Source organism: Strigops habroptila, chromosome 8 (assembly GCF_004027225.2).
Source record: "Strigops habroptila isolate Jane chromosome 8, bStrHab1.2.pri, whole genome shotgun sequence".
Taxonomy (NCBI): Eukaryota; Metazoa; Chordata; class Aves; order Psittaciformes; family Psittacidae; genus Strigops; species Strigops habroptila.
In genome coordinates this window covers 2,479,267-2,499,169 of record NC_044284.2, presented here as the reverse complement: position 1 = coordinate 2,499,169, position 19,903 = coordinate 2,479,267, and the positions used below count along the sequence as shown (strand labels likewise).

General features: G+C 40.3%; 1 long non-coding RNA gene across 5 annotated transcripts in view; it reads left to right on the top strand.

Annotated features, from left to right (window-relative positions):
- Positions 1-19,903, top strand: part of LOC115612052 — a 108,065-nt gene that overhangs the window by 66,627 nt on the left and 21,535 nt on the right. Inside the window, exon 7 of one of the 5 annotated variants that reach the window (XR_003992864.1) lies at positions 8,843-8,884. The exons of the other annotated variants lie outside the window; for them this stretch is intronic. This is a non-coding gene — a long non-coding RNA (uncharacterized LOC115612052). The remainder of the gene's footprint in view (positions 1-8,842; positions 8,885-19,903) is intronic. 5 annotated transcript variants of the gene reach the window in all.

Below are 19,903 nucleotides of genomic sequence, written 5' to 3'. Positions count from 1 at the left end.
TCCTGGTGTTTTGGGGACATAATTATATTTGTCCCCAAATTATAGTTTTACTACTTTAGCTCGTATGGGCACAAATTACTCTTCTACTTTTCATCTGCTTCTCTCTCCAGAGCAGCCAGCGTGAGAGAGAATCTGCCTTATGTCTCCTTCCTGCTGAAATCCTTAATGTTTTTAGGCTTTTATGGAGTGGGTCATATCCAAGGCTGTGCCAATGTGGGTAAAGGTTTATGCTGAGGCAGAGTGATGCCCCTGCTGAGACCCAGGCCCCCATCCTGCTACTCTCAAGCTCCCCAGGCTCTGCCATGGCCCCTTGCTTCAGGCTACATCTCCTGGGGCACATGGGATCGCTGCAGCAAACAATCCCCTGGTGTAAGCTACTCCTTGTGGTGCCCTTGAATCTCAGCAAGGAAGGAGGAGCCTGCAGGGATGAGCACCTCTGACCATCCTCTGGTCCATTGGGTGCCTCTCTGCCCAGCTCCTAGCCCACATGGGAAGCGGTGCAACTGCGGGAGCCTTTTGAAAGGGGAGAAAGTAGGGATTTAACTGGGGAGGGTGATCCCTGCTACAGCTCTTGATGATCAGTGGCCATTGTGCTACAGTCCTAAAAATAACAAGTAACAGGATGGTGCCATAGCGATGGCACCACAGCTGGTAGGTAGCGTATTGGACAGGAGTTTCTCTCTGAGCTCTATTGTTCACCTTTTCATTGCAGTGTGCTTTATTAAGGAATACATTGCAATTTGCTTTCAGCATTGAAGAGCCCCTTAAATGCTAAAGAAGCCACTTTCAGTTGTGCCAGGAACTTTTAGTATAGCTGTTAAGTTGGTGGCAGCTGTCAGCCTTACAGTTTGGGAATTTTTTCTTTATGGAGTACAAACCTTGAAAGAGTTCTGCATGTACAGCTCCAGATATGAACTCTGCTCCTAGGGAAGTGTAGACAAGGATGGTGAAGTTGCCAGCTGTCATTTTCTTTTGGTATTTACTTATTTATGAAGTTACCCCATTGTCATCGTGCAAGTGTAGCAGTGGGTGGAATGTGGCTCATTTTTAGCTGCTGATTTGATGTCAGGTCTGCATCTGGAGTTTTAAAATAGTCTGCCTGGTGCTGACGGGAAGACTTTTTTTACCCATCACAACAATCTGACATACTTTTAAACATGGCTTGTGTCTTCTGTCATGTCACATCTGTGAGAACAGATCCTAGGTTATTGTGCCACAATTAGGCAGGTGTATTGTGGCCATTAGATTATCTTTTTGAGATCTACCATGGGTGTAATGTGGAATTTTGCTCTTAAGATGAATAAAAATCAATGCTCCCCTTATTACCAACACCATTTGCGTTTTCTGTGGCTCAGAAAGTCTCAAGGTGAGAATTTGGTAATAAAAATTAGAGGCTTGGGGAAATGAAGGAAATGCTAAAATAACAATAGTATAATAGTAAAGGAGTTTAAAAGCCTTCTTTCTTAAGGAAACCAGGCTTAGTATGACTGCACTCTTAGCATGTCTTAATAACTTCTGAGGTTGCTGGCCCATTTAACAAAATTTGACTGGTGGAGAGAGACCTCAAAGGTGTTTTGTTTCTAGAAGTTTGTAAGAATAAGAGCCTGGAGAGAACATTTGTACCCCAGCTGTGGGAAGAGCTGCAGGGTAAGCTCAGTTCTATGATTAGAGCTCAGAGAATTGGCAGAAAGGAGCCCTGCTATGACTACAGCTGGACAAGTTTTCACCGCAGCTTGCTCTCATTTCACATTTCCAGAGAATATCCCATCTTAAGACAACGAGCAGCAGGGAAGCAAGTGGTGCAAAGGTGTTCAGTAAGGGAGAGAGGATGCTGTGAGCCAATCCCAAATTCAGAGATGTGATGCCGAACTTCTTAGCACCAGTTTTGACTGATGCTTTGCCTATTGCATCAGTTTCGGTATGATCTTGAGCATGTGACTCTCCTGGCTCATTCCCCGTGGATCAGGTTGGACTGGGTTGGGAAAATGTGCCCTTTTTTCATGGGAAACCTTGCAATATAGTCTGCAGTGCTCTCTGTAGGTGCTGCTGCTGAAGGTACTATGGTGGGGGGCTCTGCTGCCTACCCCTGCCACTGCCTCATCCCTGGATGCTGCTGCCTGGAAGTGCCACATTTAACTGCAGGGGCTGGCTGGGAAAGTTCAGCTTTCCACTTCTGTATGAAAACCCATCAGGTAGCTTATTATCCTTAATTTTCCTCTCCTGCTTGCTTTTATTAAAATAGGAATCCTGAAATGACTACCCCACTGTATTTTATAAGTCTCGGCCCCTTAATAGATCCCCGTGTAATTTTGATACACATTCTCTTGGATATGGCAGCTATAAAACAACTGCTATAGCTTTCACTGTGGCAGCTTTTCTGCAGAATCTGTTTCATAAAATGGCCCGTTAAAGGTCTTTAAATATTTCCTTATTGTTGCAGGCTTCCAAGTTACCACCCTGAATGGCTTATTATACTTCTGCTCTTTCTTACGCTCTTTAGAGAGAGGATTTTTTTATTAGGTCTCATTCCTCAAGGACAGACTTGCTGTACTGGGCTTGTTACAATTTTAATAGACTTTCCTGTCACTTAGTCCTGTACATGGGCCATGGAACTTCAGGAATCTCTGTGACTAAATGTTATTTAAGAAGTGCCTCCTGCTTCTCTAATTAATTGCAATCAGAAAGGCTAGTTGGTGGACACATGGTGTCGCAGCTTCTGTGAAATACTGCCTGATGGCTATAAACATTGCCATATGTTCTCTGTGAAATATTGCCATAATCACTGGCAACAGGAGCAGCTGAGAGGAGATGAAGGATTGGTTCTCTTCTCCTTTTGTTTTTGTTGGATTTACTTTCAAAATCTGGAAAGCACTTCCTGATCACCTTAGTGGGTTGTTTTAGTTGCTGGTAGCTATAGAAGACTATTTGCTTCTAAAATGTTATTGAAAGAACTCTGATCTTTCATGTGACAGTTGCTTTGTATACCATGTCCATTTGCTAAAACCACTACTTAATCAACATAGGCAGCTAAAGGGAGGTTTTTTTCCCCCCAAATTAAACAGGTAATTTTGTTACAGAGCTTAAATAGTTCAAAACTTAATAAGAGCTCTCAAAGGCTTGACAGTCAATGAACTCCCAAGTTTTCATCTAATGAGAAATGTTTCTGTTCTTCACTGTAACTGAAGTAGGACAGTTTTGGGGCTGAGCTGTTTAGCAGCTCTTGATTGTGAAAAGTCTTCAAAGGTGGGATCTTAATTAATGTTAGACTTCTTTTCAGCCTTTTATCATAAGAGGGTGGCTGCTGCAGCTTGTGGTAACATCCAACAGTGTTAGCACATAACATTCTTTTCCTCTGCTGACAAAGCTTCATTACGCTATAGCAGTAGCTTAGGAAAAATTATCATCTTTTAGGTAAAACAGTATATTTCAGATTGTTCAGCAGCATTTCCAGAAAGCTTTCCTTTGTACGTTTTGCCTCTGACATTAAGTTTTTAACACTTTGGCCTCGATTATAAGGAGACCATTCATTACAAGCAGCAATCCTCCAATTACTTCAACACAGCTAGAAGCCTCAAAAGACTGCTTCCACAATAAGCGTGATTCAGTAAGAGAAAGGCAGTGCATTAAGCATGTAAAGTGTTTTTGTGTCTCTGGTTAGAAGCATAGGGCTCTCATGAAGGTAAGCAAACAGGATTGATTCTGCTCCTTTTATTAGAATTCGTTTCTTTTAAGCACTGCTTTTCTGTCTCAAATTACTAATTCTAATAGGGTATTTGCTAGCTCTGAGAAAAATTTTGTTTTATTAAAGCAACAAATGGTTTTACATGCCTCTCTATACTTCAGGAGTTGTGGGCTATTGAAACAAGTTCTGTCTTACATGCACAGCTCTGGCTATTAAACTGTACACAGGTGATTGATCTCTTTAATAAACCCCTGTTCTTTAGTAAGGAATGAGTGATAATCAAATGCACTTGTCTGTCCAGTGCTTCGGAGATTATGGTAACATGAGGACATCAAGAATGCCATTTTAACGAATAAGGTAGATGAAACACATCAATTTGTACTTCATTTTAAGCATGTCTCGAAACCAATATGCTTTAAGTTAATTTGATTAATGCTTTTCATTCATTTGTAACACCACATACATTAAAACAGAAGATGGTTCATACTAAAGGAAAGAAAAGATTCTGGCAGGGGGAAGGTTCTGGCACTTTCTGTGTGAGGATTGAATAGGTGAGGGACAGGGACTTTGCGGATCCGGTCTCCTGCGGCTCGTTGTGGCTCTGGCCCTTGCTGTGTTTCGAAGGACACATGTCACGAGCACAGCCTGTGTGCTGTGAAGGATAGCTGGAAAGCTGCTGTGAAAGCACAGGGCTACACAGATCACTACAGCCCTAATGCCCAAAATGCTCCCTTGTGCATGTATGGGGTCTGAGCTTTCATTCACGCCGACGTTTTTCTGCTGATGTCAATAGTTACATGGATTTATTTATTTATTAAGAGAAGTGAGGAAGGGGGAGGAATGAAGCCCTCATTTCTCTTGCTATCCACTAAAAAGCATTTTCCATGGCAACCCCTGTTTCCATGGTACGTGCTGTATTGCCCTTCCGAGAAGCTTTATTAAGAGGCGCATAGACACACACATGCTGTCATGTGAATATGGTTGCATTTTATAGCACTCTAAAGGAAAACTACAGTAAATTGTCTTCTTTTTTTTTTCTTAAGTTGTAGTGCTTTTTTCATTATACAATGCGATGAAGGATTATTGCTGCCACTGCTTGGCAGTGTCATGGGAATGCAGTAAAACATGGTTCTTTCCACTGTTGTTAGAAAGAGATTCTTCAAACTGCTGTTATTTACCAGTACATTAAGATCATTGTTTTCTAAACTCTCTTTGGCATACAAAGTAATCAAACTCCTTTCGCAACTTTAAGAAAAAGTGTATAATAAAGGTTTTCTACTCTTAGGTTCAGCGTGGGAAATGATAGAGATGTTGGCAAATTCAAAGGCTTATCTTCCATTCTAAAGAGAAAAAGTGGACCCACAGAAATTTGTGGCAGCTTCTCCATAATGACACCTATTAGAACGTGCTTGGAATGTTTAAAATCAGCTCAATTTACAAAAGCGAGATGATATACCTTTGTTTTTGACTATAAAGATGCAGCTGTAAAACTGTTAAAAGTTGTATCATTACTTTTACCTTGAGAAGGTTCATTATAATCACCCTTAAAAGAAATTAAATCACAGAGCTTGGAAGTTAAGAAGCAGAAACCCTCTTGCTGGTGCTGTTGGTCCAGAGGAACGTAAAGTATGCTTACACTTTTCACTTCAAGGTAACCTTTCACCAAGTAGACACAGTATTGCTCAGGGTTGTAACTGAATCCTCATATAAAGTCATAGAATGGTTTGGGTTAGAAAGGACCTTAAAGCTCACCCAGTTCCAACCCCCGGCCACTGGCAGGGACACCTTCCGCTAGACCAGGTTGCTCCAAGCCCCTTCCAACCTGACCCTAAATGCTGCCAGGGATGGGGCATATATAATGCAATTAATATGACAAGCACTACTTGAGCAGCTCGTAGGTGCAGGTGGGTGTCTCATTCAGCTGAGCACACAAAGACTGATCAAGGTCTCTTCCCTGCTCCACTGTGGTCTTGTTGGTGGCAAACCTGCCCTGCTGCGGCTGCCTGCTGTGGGGAAGCTCTCGCTTCAGTGGTGGTGTGCTTCGCAGCAGCAGTGCATTCAATTCCACACAGTAATAGTGCCCTAATAACAACTGAAAATATGTTTTATGGTGGATGTTGATAACTAAATGCTTATCCCATATATATTTGAATTCAAATAATTGGAAATTCTTATAGCCTGGATGCAGTTGAGATCGCTGGAGGATACCTCGATATTGAAGGTTAAAATCAATAGTGTGTTCTGGTTATTTTTCAGAAGTCTGTTGTATGTTTAATATAGTATATTTGTATTGTGGGCTCTCATTCCTGTAAATCTGAGGTCTCTCTTTCCTGAATGAATGAGGAGGTAAGCAATTGAATTTGAAAGATACTTTATGCAACAGAAAAGCAATTTGGTTTCTGCTTATCAAAGGGCGAGAAGCAAACTAGCAATTGAATGCTCGATATTTATAACCCTTACGCTGCCAGTCTGCCCTCAACTCTGAGAAGCCCAGGGCCTTGTGCTCAACTCGTTGGCCATTCCCCCGCTGAGCAAGCTGCTGTGGTGTCAAGGCGGCTCTTAGAATCATAGAACAGTTTCAGATGGAAGGGATCTTGATCTAGACCAACCCCACTGCAATGTGTCTCTAGAGACACAGCATGGTTCAGGCTAGTGTATCTCCTTGTTTCAAGGTATCTTAAGCTTCACTGTTGTGGCTCTCCTCTGCCAGCAGCTTTTCCAGGTGCCCAGTGCTGGGATGGGAGCAGAAGAGTCATCAGTTAGTGCTGTTATTTATATAGCATCATAAACCTGTGTGAAAAGTCAGTGGTAGCTAGCGCAAATGAATGCGTCTGGATTTGGCACAGATGATGTATTTATGCCTGTAGCATTTTAGTGCCGTTGACTTCATAGTTTTGGGAGATGAGAAGAAAAAAAAGCCCAAAGGAGTTAAAAGGTTATGCAGTGGTTAAGCGTCAGTTTGTCTGTCTCTGTGTCTCTGTTTGCGATGGTGTAACTCAGCTGTGGTCTTCAGTAGCATCTTCCTTCTGAGAAGGCTGTGATTAACTGTCGTTGTTAATTGACTATACATAACATGTTGTTATAGGTGCGGACTGCAGCTGTGGGTGTTTTGAAGGCACTGTCCTATGAGGGTGGCAGAATCCTGGCAGCGGTTGAAACTCTGCCCCAGTTGTGTTCATTGTGACAGTGAAGGGACACTGCTGGCTTCCAGCATTAGAGCAAACATGTTTTATTTGTCACTTTATTTGAATTCTGCAACAGCACTTCCCAAAGTCTGTATTGTTCTTATCAGTAGTTATTTCTTGACTGCAAAATTACAAAAACTGAAAGTAAAATAGGAAATGAAACTATTTCCAAGAAACAGAATGGCATTAGGTGTGAGGACTTTCTTTAACAGGATTGAAAAATCAAGCAATTCTCTCATGAACTGGGTGTTCTCATTAAAAGGCAGTGTTTCACATCAGATTCCCTTTTAATGAAAGGGTAGCTTTCAAAGTGGTAGCAACAAGTAATACTTATTGCTCTTTTATCTGCTGTCAGTAAGAATGACAAGTCAAACTGCCCAGCCATACTAAGGTATTAATCTCAGTTGCCTCAATCACAATTCAGATGCCTGTTGGAAGATAAAGGAAAAGTTTGAGAAAATATCTTTTTCTCTAGTAGTGATCAGTGTTCAGATAGAGCTGACAAACATGGAAATCACACTTTCTTGTACAGCCACTTTACATAGTCTAAACTCAAGTGTATGTTATTCTGGGCCATTGAGTTAATGAAGTTTTATCTCTGCAAGGAGTGTTTAATTTGATTTTAGCATTATTTTATTTTCTAAGAGAAATAATACATTGTTTTCTGTTTCCCTCTCAAAATTCTCCATAGGTTTTACAGAGAGAAAAATCAAAAGTTAAACTCCTAGAAATAAATCTCAGTGCGTAACAGCAAATTTGGAACTGAGATCAGAGTCAGTGGAAGCTGTGCACATTGCACTGCAAATAAATTGCACATGAGAGATTTCTGTGACAGGTTCAGTTTGATGGTTCTGTGTATTTTATTATGTTGTTATGCTTCTTTCTGATGATCTTATTTTCCTAATGGGTGCTAGAAAAATGTAAGTACAATAATATGCGCTAAATATGCTTGCTGTTAATAAGCAATTTCTAGATGCGGTTATGAATATTAGTTTAGTGGTGCTGATAATATCTGAGGGTACAGGAACTGGAGTCATGCCAGAGAGCTCTTAGGTTACATCTGCAGTGAACTATAGCACTGCAAGGTGTGAACAGTAGTGCTGGAGTTAGAGATACAGGTTCCTGTTTGCTAAACAGTGTTTATTAGCATCGCCTGGGCTTGCAGCTTTCGACTAGTTAATGGGGCACATTCCCTCAGTGCTCTATGGCAAGGGTTTTGGGTGTTTTTCAAAGAAAATGAATGCACTTTGCTTATCCTTTGTCGATGGTGGTTACAAATAGAACTACAATTTCACGTAATAGCTATAAACGATTACTCTAATGGTTTGACAAATACCTGTGAGGATAGACTGCAATATTTCATCTGAGAAAGGGCTGAATATTAAATAAATGTAACCTCCCATTGGGTCCTGCTTTAACCTCCTACTGGTTTTGGAAGGTGAATTTAAGAGCTGAAAGCATTTTAGATTAAATGTTAGGGGAGAGGTTCAGTAAGACCTAGACAGCAGATTAGCACTTTGTGCTCATGATAACAGGCCTTTCCCTCTTCCCATTATCACTTCAAAGACATCATTGCAAAGTGCAGAATTTAACTTGAGTCAGGTATACAGCTCGCTTGTGCTGATCATCTAATAGTTATGGATATGGAAACTTCGTGGTATTTTTTCCCCTTATTTTTTCCTGTACTTGGTAACGGTTGGACTTGATGATCTTAAACGTCTTTTCCAACCCAGGTGATTGTATGATTCTACGATTTTGATGACACATAGGACTGAGAATTGGGATTTCCCTATTAACTCAATAAACTGAACTTCTGAATCTAGTTCTCAAGCCCAGTACCTCAGAGAGGAGGTTTTCGAGTCATGACCTATTTTAGAAATAAGAAATAATGAAGCTGTTTAAAATGTGTAACTTCAGACTATTAATGCAAGGAGAGCTGGTGACTACTTCTCAATCCAAATTCTTTGTTTTACAGATGATTAGCTGACGTCAGTCGGAGAGAATGAGCTATGTCAAGGTGAAACATTTTTATTCCACTATGAGAATTAAAAATGAAATGCTGACTGTAGTAAGAGTAAAAACTGGTAGTGATATAGTATGGAAATACCTGCGGAGAGAGATTTTTTTTAGAGTAATTCCGGATCATGTTAGTAGCAGCAATAGCAAAACAGCTATTGGATTACCAAGCCCTTTAATTACAAGGGGGGAAAGAGAAAAACATTAGAAGCTGCATATAATGTCTGTTTCTAGAAAAATGATGGTTATCAATTATGTCCTACAGAACAATTGAAAAGAATACTTTCAAGTTGTTCAGGTGCCTTTCTTGCAATAGAGTTCAATGAGTAGTGAAATGAACTGATAAACCAATATGATAAGCAAATCTCTCCCACTGAAATGAAATTGCTACTGTTGAAGTACCAGTTCATTTGCTAAAATCCTCTGTTTCTAGTTCCTCTTCTGATACATCACACCACCTTGGGCGCACCTGTGACAGCTCTTAGGAATTAGTTGGTTTCTAAAATGCTTTGATAGAAACAAATGGCCCTAGTGAGCAGCTAACAAAGAGAATAGGCCTGTCTCTGGGTGAGGGTGGCACAGCTATAGAGAAGCGTGAATTACTTCTCCCTGTTGAACTGTCATGGATCAAGCAGGTAGCAAGCTTACTCTGCAGATGGATCAGCAGTCAGAACAGCATGGTTCTGGTACCCGGGTCTTTCAGTGGGTTTTGTTCTTGATTTGGGCCAGAAGCCAATCTTTTCTAATAAGACAAAGAAATAATGCGTTATTCACAGATGTCTCAAACACAATTAGAAGCTAAATGTCTTCCTACTATAGCAATAATAACATAGAATGAAGAGGTGAAGACCATCAACGAGTGAAATGCAATTTAATCTCCAATTTTTTTTTTTTTTTTTGTTTTGTTTTCTATAAGTATTATTCATTACTTTGCACTAGCAACCATGATGGACTAAATGCCTGTCCTGGGTTCAACTGTAATAGTTTTCTCCTTCTTAGTAGCTGGTGCAGTGCTGTGTTTCAACTTTAGTCTGAGAACAACGCTGATAACACACCCATGGTTTTAGTTCTTGCTAAGTGATGCTTACTCCAATCAAGAACTTTTCAGTCTCATGCTCTGCCAGTGAGGAGGGACACAAGAAGCCGGGAGGAGGCAGAGAGAGGACACCTGACCCAAACTAGCCAAAGGGTTATTCCATACCACAGCACGTCATGCCCAGTATATGAACTGGGGGGAGTCACCCACAAGGTGCAGATTGCTGCTTGGGTCAGGCTGGGTATTGGTGGGTGGTGAGCAATTGTATTGGGCATCACTTGGGTTTATTGTTTTCTTTTCCTTTTCCCCTTTTAGTTTTATATTCTCTCTCCTTGTTATTTCCCTTATCATTATTATCATTGGTGGTAGCAGTAGTAGTTTTGTATTATACCTTAGATACTGGACTGTTCTGATCTCAACCCATGGGATTTACATTCTTTCCATTCTCCTCCCCATCCCTCCAGGAGTGGCGGGAGAGAAGGAGCGGAATGAGCGAGTGGCTGCATGGTTCTGAGTTACTGACTGTGCTTAAACCACGACAATGCCTTGTTGCAGCCATAAAATTCAGGTCTCAGCAAGGAGTGCTTAATGTGACAGATGGATGGGGAAGGAATGCAGAATGCAGGCAGGGTTGTGCTGATGAGGTGATGAATATTAGTTAAATTGAACTAGTGTTATCAGGCTGGTTTCGTATAGCCTAACATTGCCCATTCAATGTTTTTTCTTTGTTGTTCTTCAATCCCCTGTTTCACCAGTTAGTGCTATAGAGCTGCTCTGTGTGCTCACTGTGTCTTCCAGTGACCTGATCTCTGAGGTGACTGTTATCAGCTGATGCCTCAGTGTGTTCTTGCAATAAGGTGCTCCTGTAGCAGGGACATCTTCAAGGCTAGGAAAATCAGAGGCTGCAGTGGGAACACGGCTGCATTTTAGAGGTACACTGAACAGCGCTGTAAAAGGCAAAGGGCAAAGAAGAGCAGTGTAAGAAGAATGAGCATCTGCAATACCAGTTAACAAGCAGTATGAGGAGATGGAGGAAAGGAAAAACAAGTGCTGCCCCGTATGGTTTAAGGCCTAAAATATAAGGGAATTGGACTATTTGGCATGAAATCATAAGCTTGAAAAAACAGGCCTGGTGGAAGGAGTATAATCAGTGCTGCCGGGCCACATCAGCTTTATAGGAAAGATGAGAGGGACATAGTCAGGGGAGTGGCTCTGTACGTGAAACATAAAGCGCAATAGCATAAAGGTATTATGGGAGAAAAGCAGGCCTGTGGAACCCCTGTGGGCAGAAATCTTGTGCTCTAATAAAACCGTAGTGCTAAGATTGTGTTACCAGCCCCCTGCTCAGACCCGTAATAGTGCTCAGGAAATGTGAAATGAGAGTAGAGAAGCTGCAAATTCAGGACAGGCAGCACCAGTGGGAGGTTTCAACAAGGGCCTCATAGAGAATGGGTTGGTGTCTCATCAGGATGGGAGACAGAAAGGATGCATCCAGATGTGTGAAGTGGCTGCTTCCCAGAGCACCTGGTACATCCAGAAAGATACTATTCCAGACTGGTGCACTGGAGCTGCGTGGTAATTGGTAACCATTACAAGTTTAGGTTGAACTCTATGGCTGAAGAAAGCAGAATAGATACGTGCAGCACATGGTCATTTGGTTTCAATGCAGGGTCTGCAGGAAAATGAGGCAATTGGGCAACAAACCCTTAAAGAATTAGTCCCAAAAGGCTATAAGCAGCCTGCAGGCTATTAAAAATACAGTTATTCTAATAAAGTTATTAGAAGCCTCCAAATATGTCCCACAATAAAAAGAGAAAACAAAATCATCCCCAGGTTGATAGAAATGCCAGGGGAGGGTACTGCAGTGAAATGGCCAGCTGCTGAAAAAGGGAAAGCCTGCTCAAATGAACAGAAGAGGAAAGTCCTTAAAACAGGGTAGGTCAAACACAAACAGGAAATTAAAAATCTCATGAAGAATTAGAATAGTGCCTTACAAAGGATGCTCAAGCTGTTGTTAGAAAGTTCCTAAGTATACCAAACCCAGGATATCAGTGGGACCACTTGACTAGGGCAGTGTAACTGGGGGCACTCGGAGAAGAGACTGGGGCAGAGATGCTCGGTGAATTCTTTGTGTGGCTCTTTATTGCTGAAGATGCTGGGGAGATGTTTCACATGAGTTTGGGGTGTGTGTGGTGTGGGTTAGTTGTTTGGGTTTTTTTTGTGTGTGTTTTGTGGTTTTTACTGTGTTGGGTTTTTTTTAGAACCAGTTTGAAGTGACTATCCAGGAGCTGTGTCACTCCACTGGTAACTCTTAAAAGCAGGAGAAAGTACGTATTGCTTTGTAAAGCAGTGAATTTCTGGAACCTTCTGTTGCCAGTTTCAAAGGAAGTTTGTGTAGGTTCTTGGACAACATGTGCATAAATAGATACCAAAGGAATAGGCAGGAATGTGCCTGCTGCCATCAGTAATATAGCAATTGTGGCTACTGGGGGAGTGCTTGGGGCTCCTGTGCTCCCCCTGACTAACACCTCCACTCAGTCTGAGTCCTGGGCTAGCTGCACCTCTACTCTGACCTATTAGAGTGTTTTAGATGCTTGTTTATCAAAGTACCATTGGTTATCAAACTACAATGTCAGCTGAGCTGAGTGCATGTTTCTGCACTGTACAAGGTAGAGAGTCTTGGGTAACTTTACCCTTCTCCAGTGTAATTTAGCCTGCTCAGGCTGCAGGCTGAGTAAAGCTGAATTATCCAGCTTTTGCTTTAGGCTGAGAATGCACTCTCAGACAGTCCCCAGGGCTCAGTCAGTCGCTTGGTGACTGTGATCGTATGTTTGAATTCCAGCGTTTTGTCACTGCTGTTGCTGAGGAAGGTCTTTCTGTTGCAGTGCAGCATGTTTTCATACTTGCTGAGCTGTTTGACCAGGTTGCCAGTAATGCTGAGAGGAAGGAATAACTTTTTCCAAATGTTCGTAGTAATGTTACCCAGAAGTTTGTTTCTCAAACGTGATAGTATCAAAATCTTTATGCAAGGAAAAGATTTGTTCTAATTTCCTCTTGGACTTTGCTGCCTTCCGAGCATCACTGAATCAAGCACAGATTTGGTCCTATGACCTCCAACTATCCTTTGTCTAAGACCTTTCTGTTTGTGAAGTACAGTTACTTCACACAACTACTCGAGCCTCGGCTAACTTTATTCAGTTTGCTTTCACTGAGCACAGTTGAGGACTATTTGTTTGCTCAAATTCCTGTACTTCCTGTTAACTTTTTTTGCAGGAACATAAAGTTTCTTCTCTGAGCTGCTTTTCCTCTGCATCACAGAAGCACTCTGTCAAGTGCTCCCTGGATGTTGCAGCCTTTGCCCTTGAGTGGCACAACCTTGTCGCTTAAACCATGACACCGTACCAAGGCATCCACAGAGAATTCTGATTGCAAGCACCACAATGCCATTATTACCATTTATTTTGGAGGCTTTTGAAGTTCTCAATGGGGACAGAGTGTCTGGTCCCTCAGTTGAAGGGGACTTTGTTGAGACATAAAGTGAGGATGAGAATATCAAAGTAGTTCTCTAGTTTGTCTTTTTATCCTCTGCATATGTGAATCAACTAACAAATGGAAGAAGCATAATATGAATTTGCTCTATTGTACCTGCAAACTTAAAAGAAAAGTACACTTCCTGCTGGTTTCTTCCTAGAATGATTTCTTAAGCATCAGGGTGTCTCAACAACAACAACAAAAAAATCTTTATTGTAGCTAATTTTATGTTCTTTTCAGAAATCAAACTGTTGCAAATGAAAGTAGCTATTTGTGTTGTTTCATTGGGACTGTGGTGCACAGGGTGCATAAACTGAATTGCACAAATATTGCTACATAAATACCATTAAATATTGACCACAAATATATAAGTTTATAGCTAGAAAGAGTGCTTTTCGTTCACTTCTTTTGTTGAATTAATTTTCTGCCCTTTTCCCCCTTAGGCAATGATGTGGTTGGTTTGTAACATTATGTGTGGTCCTAAACCCACATGATTGAGCAAATAGTTAAAGCAAAATTTACATTTGCTGGTTATAAGTTCAATACAGAGAGTGCTGTTTCTTTTATTACTCTATTTGTAAAGCTCCTAGGCAAATCGCCAATAGTAAGTCTATAATCTTCTCTAACTATTGGAATAGGCTTTTTCTCTGGCAAAGTACATATAAATAAGTTGTGGATTGGTTTGTTTTCAGAACCTGGGTCTGAGTGATTCAGCTAGCTTTGAAATGTGAGGATACCCATGGACCTGGCTCTTTGACTGTGGCTGTATAACTCTTTTTGTCTTGCATGAGGTCTTCCTACCATGAGATACAAGTCAAAATCTCAGTTCTACTAAAGTCTACTCAGTCTACTAAAGTGAAATTCAAGTTTGATTTAAGAAAAACAACCAACCAAAACCAAACCTAGCCTCATCCTCTGGAATGTTTCAAATGAAGTTAGCTTTCTTTAAAACTATGTTAATTGTCTTTCTCTTAAGAGTTTATGTAAAAAGATACTATAATAGAAAATACATAGAATATATAGTCAATTCCAGCTAGCTAGATTTCTAGATACAGAAAATTAAACTAGATAGGTTCTGAATACTTATAGGCATTCCAGGTAAGTTGTGGGAAACATGACTAAAATAGTACTTTGATCATAGTTGGTAAGAGGCCAAAAGCATGTATAATCCAGACCTGCTGGGGGCAGGCAGTGCTGTATGTGTATGATGGTTGCATTGCCATTAGATCTGTCTGGTACCTTTGAAGCTCTTTGCAAGACACTTTGTAAAACAGAGTAAACAGAGAGTATTGAGAACAAGTATAGCCGTTTTCCTGGGTTTCCAATAGCCTTGCAGCCATCAAGATGAGTAATAGGTTTTAAAAGAAAACAATGAGTATCTACAGGTTCAGAAATGACTCTGTGTTAATGGTTGTCTTCATCAATTAAGCTTACTGGTCTGAAAAGTGTTATTGATTGTTTTGGTGTTTTATCTAAACACACAAAAAAGGAAAGGAAAAAAGTGATTTGTCTAATTTTCTTCAGTGACTATTTTCATGCCTGTCTACAGCGTGAAGGATACGAAAAGATTTATCAATCTTTGTTTCTCCAGGAGCTTTTTTGCTCATGTAGTACACCGTGAGTGGGCCTGGTTCCTCTGTACAGGAAAGCCTTATGAGATCATTTTAGGGAAATTTAATTGTTCCTTAAGGTAAAAACTTTCCGATGCTGCTCAGCTGAGGGAAGCATTCACACATCTTGTGTATCATTTCAATAGCTTTTTAATTGCTGAGTTTATTAAATTAGAGATCTGTGTGAGCTGAAGATAAAGTACCATACTTAGTACCCATATGGGTTATTTTGATTGCATTATTTACTTGCCAGACTTTATTTTAAGTAATTCCTATCCTTTTTCCCCAGTTCTCTTTCTCTTTCTTTTTCCCCATTTTGTTAGGTGATCCAATCACAAAGTGGATTTGGGTAGAGATAAGGAGAGAATATGGGGTGCCTGCTTCTTGTACTTGATTAGATGAGTCACTGAATTTGGACATAAGCAAAATCATCAGCCTTAGTGACCGGAATTTATCCAGTTCATGACTTCTGGTTCACAAACCACTGCCAAGATGGCTTGTTGGCTTGTGCACAGGATTGTAAAGTTGCTTGTAGGATAAATGGGACTAAATCTGCAGGAGGTATTTGTAGGCCAGACTTAAATGTCAAAGTGTTTGTGTGGAGACATGTTTCATAAATGGTGGATCCATTACTTCATCTGTAGTAACTTAATACTTTACCATGTGCCTTTTTCTCACCTTTGAATTTATGCCATGTCACCATCTTGAGCTGTTGGTTCCTTCCCATGCAGGAGGATGCTGGGGGTTGTATTCCGATGTTAAACAGTACATTTTTCTGAGCCCTGTTACCATTGGTTGGGATTTGTCCCATAACCCTCTGTAAATCTGAATTAATAAATTCTTTCATCAATTTTAGTTACCTGATTCTTGGCTTTCACAATTTTTCTCTGGTTCCTGCTGTTACAGCCATTTACTTGGCAGGGATGGGGGGAAGGTGACTGTTTCATCTAATTCATCACTTAGAAAGTCATTCTGAGAAAGAAAAACATACGCAGTCGATTTCTTCGGTTAGCTGTATGGCCCTCTCAACTATATGTCCCTTTGAGGAAATGATATGCTTAAAATTATGTGGTTTAGACTTCTATGTTTTTCTAATTTGTATCTGTCTGGCGAATATATGAGAGAAAGTTAGGAATGTAAATGAATTTGGCTGCCTCTTTGTTACTGCATTTGAGAAGTACTTGACATAGATTTCTCCTCTACCTATTTACCAGTTGGGTTCTTTGGGGTAGGAGCTCTACCAACTGAAGACTTACACTGGACATGTGCTTCTGTTATGCCATCCCTGTTAGAACTGAGTTCCCAGGTATTTCTCCACCATCAATTTCCCTGTATTTATTCATCTGGGTTCAGCTACAGCAGTCATTTTTCTCCTTCTTAGTAGCTGGTGCAGTGCTGAACCCAGGACATCTGGTATAAAAATCTCTTCCACCCCACAACAGGAGGCCAAAGTGGAGCAATCCAAACCCCAGCTCTGCTCTGCTGTGATTCCAGGGAGGCAGTTGCTTATCTAGGCAAGAGAAAGCTCAAGTTCTCCCTGCCAGGAGAGAGATGCAAGAGCTTACAAGAAACACTGACTTGTACATCCATTCAGTAATTTCTGCCATTTCTCCTTCTCAAATGTAAGGTTGCCCTTCAAGAAGCCGTTTATCACTTCCTTTTGAACAATGGTCTCGTGCCATTGTAGTTGTGAATAGTGCCTGGTCCCTGCTCAGTCTTTGAAAAGAGCTGCTTGAAAAACTATACCTGTTTGTTGCATTCATCTTTCACTACAGAAGTGACCTTGCTTATACCCCCATCTTCATACAGTTTATTTTCAAACTCTTTGATCTTTGGTGCAATTGTTGGAAGAATATCAGTCTGCAGACTCACATTGTGTAAGATATATCAATTGACAGATGAAGATATGGAGCAAGACTAGTGCTAGCTTGTTCTTTTATTCCTGGGTTAATTGATTATCCTGAAGACTCTACAGTTTGTCCTTATGCCTTCTGCTCTTGCCCCCTTCCCCAAATTATGCTTGAGATGAAGCTTTATCTTTTCTAGGCTGCTATGGTTGAGGCAGCCTTGTTTGGATTTGTTCTTCTGTGAAAAGTAGTGCCAACTTTAGAGGGGAGGTGGGGGAGCAGGGGAGATGGACTGTGCTTGTCCCTCCCTGTACCTTCATATAAACCAACAGGGTTTGCTCTTTTCCTAGAAATGGACAAACAGACAAAACTTTAACCACTGGAAGCAACATTCAAGCAAACTGTTTATATGCAAGGTTATTGAGAAAAGGAGTAGAAAGGGGGGAAGTTACGAGATCTGTGTATTTCTTTTCTTCTGCTGGTCTCTTGCTTCTTGTCCCTTTAGTCTGTTGCTCAGTCTTCATTTGGCAATGAGCTGAGGAGATTTAAGAGTTCACTCAGCTGTAGCTGGCAAAAGTTGGTGTGTCTTGTATAGACTGTGTATACACAAAACTGAAATGATAGCATACTTCCCTGTTAAAGAAGTATGTATTGTATGTTATGAGAAACACAACATACATTGTATGTTATGAGAAACTGTGTCCGTATGTTTCATGCTAGTGTTTAAAATCTGTGGTGAACTTGTATACTGAAGTCCACTTAAATATTTACAATTAACATACAAAAAAGTCAAAATCGCTTTTATCGAGATAGGGAGACACTTAGTTTCTGCATTAAAATACGCATTGACCATGGTTGACTTCCTGTGCTACTAGAAGTTAAGAAATTGGAATATTAAGATTTGCGCAAACCTGCTGTTGTTGCACAGGATTAAATCATGTTAAAGAGTGGAAAGATTTGTACTACTTTTATTATTATGGGGTTTGGTTCTTTTTTTTCCTTTATTTCTAAGCATTTTCAAGACACAGCATGTGCTAGTTAGAAATCTGTGAGCCCAGAAGGCAAAGCATGACCACCTCTGAGTGGGTGATTAATGTAGATGGCTTACAGCCGTTACACATGCTCAGTAAGAACCAAACCCAAAATATTTAACCGTTCATAAATGTTTTTTTGGTAGCTATACAATTTTAATGAGATGGCACAAAACTCTATTGTCACTACCAAATAATAATTTCCTGGCCTTTTGTTGAATGAAATGGATATTAAGATGCCATAAAAAGATGAAGTAATAGGAAAATCTTGCTACTTAGAACAGAAGTTTATTGATATCCATTTATTAAAGGAATTAAGTAGCCTTTTCTTCCCTTTAAATTAGTTAATAGTCCCATGTGTATGAGAATCCAAACCTTTTCATTACAGTTTATTTCATTTCTTCTAATAACTTTCTGAACTTTGCCATACAGATGCAGGGTGTAAGAGCTGTAATGACTACTCATTTTGCTATTTATTAGGCACTGACACTGTATTTAGATGATACACCCTTTTTCTTCTCAGTGCTATGGGGTTAGACTTGGCTGACTTTCCAGGAACTGCTCTCTGTCAGTAGCTAAGTGCCTTTTGTGTCTGGTTATTCACTTTTGTTTGGATATATTTTGTGAGAAAGAAAGAAAACTGTGAACGAATTACTTAAATTTATCTTTGCAGGTGCAGTTACCTTCTCCTATCCTTTGAATGTTGTTCTAAAACCATCTGATACACTTGAATCCACACTGAAGTGGCTGTTTTAGAATTAGGATTAGCTGTTAAGGCTAACTCTGAAGCAGATAGTTCTCTTCCTGCAGATGATCTTCTTGTTGAAACTCTTCACTTTGCACCATTGACTATTTGGAGTAGAGGCACTAAGGCTCATACCAATGATTTTAGCAACTCATATTGCACTATTGATTCCAGCAATTCAATGCAAATGCATAACACATTTTTTTCCTAACTGCTTCCAGCCATTGTAATATCCACATTCATAAACAAACCTTTATGATGGAGCAGATAATTTTTCTTAAGAGTCTCTCCCTATTCAGAAATCTGAATCAAAACCAGCTTGTCATATTGACTAAGAGAGAAATTTGATGTTGCCTGGTCCGTCTCCCTATACAGACACATCTTGACACAGTGTATTTGAGTGCTAATAATGACATTAGAAGATGTTGGAAAGAGATCTAATTCAGCATGTGGAAGTGACTTTGCTGTCATCTCCTATTTTCTGCACAATTGACAGCAGATACTTGGGGCTGAATTTTTACTTTCAGGTCAGATTTCCAAGGCATGAGGCTGTCTGTTAGAAACAGATAACACCTAAACCAATACCAAAGTATTTATTGGAAGTGTCAGCAGTGCTGAGAATTTGAAAAGGGTGCTTCAGTTTTCTGTTTATGACATGACACAGCAACATAGGTTTCACTAGCAATGAAATCCAACCAACAACCCCATGTCAGGCTTTGAAATTTCTTACTAGGAAAAATTTGTATCTGGGAAGAATAAAATGCGTTTTCAACTAATGTCACACCCTCTGGCCAATGTAGTCTAAAATTCTTGAAAGAAATCAAGGTGGGTATAAATACCCTCATGATACAAGATGGTAAGTTATATCTCTAGCTTTCATTGTCAGATAAGTAAGTTTCATACCTGCACCTCATTTTTAATGTGCAAGCCACTCAAAAAGAGTAGGAAAAATATTATCTTAGGCAAAAACAACACACACCACCCCTTCTTCGAGTGATCCCATAGATATTTCATACAGAGTTGGTTCTCAGCCCATTTTGTATCCCATCTCTTACTTTCAGCTACGCTTCATCTAGCTTTCTGTTAATGGGTGTTAGTATCAAAATTGGTCCTGAAAAACTTTGCTCAAAGGGCAACTGTGAAGAACAGCTTCTAAACAACCTATTTCTACACACTTCTGTGCTGAAGCACCGTGCTGTGAGCATCTGAGGCTTCCTTAT